The following is a 1102-nucleotide window of genomic DNA, read 5'->3' on the forward strand; positions in this document are numbered from 1 at the left end:
CCACTCACGAAAGTGCACCGCCGGAGGCGGGGGAAAAATGAAAATCTTTTTTTTATGTTTTTTTTTCACAGCAGTTGGCTGAGGGCCAATCTCTATAGCAACAGAACCCAGACAAAGGCAGAGCTGCTGGTTTGGACTACAAACCAGCAGCCATAACTGCCATAACTGTAGTTCTATCTATGACCAAGACTCATTTAAAACAGAGGCCTGAGCAGCATGTCAGAACTACAACATGGCGGAACTGTCTGTTACTATAGAGGAGGAGTTGGCTGGTATTCTGAACTACTTGTGCTTTGAGCATCATATAACTGATTTAACCCGATCACTATTACACATGGGATTAGTGTTGCCATTTCAAATGAAGTTTACTGAAAGTTTCAAAATAAAAGCCTGCATACTTCCCTCATGTAATATTAAGCTTTTTTCTGTTTTTTTTCCTCTGGATTAACATTAACATTACCATTCCATGGGTGTCTCAAAGATAGAAATCCTTCCCCAGCTTTCTGTCTCTCTCACACACACAGCAGTTGGATGAGGGCCAATCGCTATAGCAACAGAATCCAGAGAAAGGCAGCCATAACTGCCATGGCTGTAGTTCTATTTATGGCCAAGACTCAGTTAAAACAGAGGCCTGAGCAGCATGTCAGAACTACAACATGGCGGAACACTCAATTATTACAGAGGAGGGCTGAGCTGGCATTCAGAACTACCTCCTGTTTTTGGCATTATACAGGTGGATTAACCAAACCACTGTTACACATTGGATTAGTGATGTTATGAAAATTAAGTTTACTGAAAGTTTCAAAATAAAACTCTGAAAATTGCACTCACAAAATAATATAAATCTTTTTTTATGTTTTTTTTCTCAGGATAGTGAACTGCCTTGCGCAGCAAGGCAGTTCATTAACATTAGCATTTCATCGTTGTCTCAAAGATAGAAATCCTTCCCCAGCTTTCTGTCTCTCACACACAGCAGTTGGCTGAGGGCCAATCGCTATAGCAACAGAATCCAGAGAAAGGCCATAACATTCTATGGATTCATAACCAGCAATAACTGCCATAACTGTAATTCTATCTATGGCCAAGATTCAGTTAAAACAGA

This window comes from Poecilia latipinna, unplaced genomic scaffold (genome assembly GCF_001443285.1).
Source record: "Poecilia latipinna isolate Pla-1442-1.1 unplaced genomic scaffold, P_latipinna-1.0 Scaffold3252, whole genome shotgun sequence".
Lineage (NCBI taxonomy): Eukaryota > Metazoa > Chordata > Actinopteri > Cyprinodontiformes > Poeciliidae > Poecilia > Poecilia latipinna.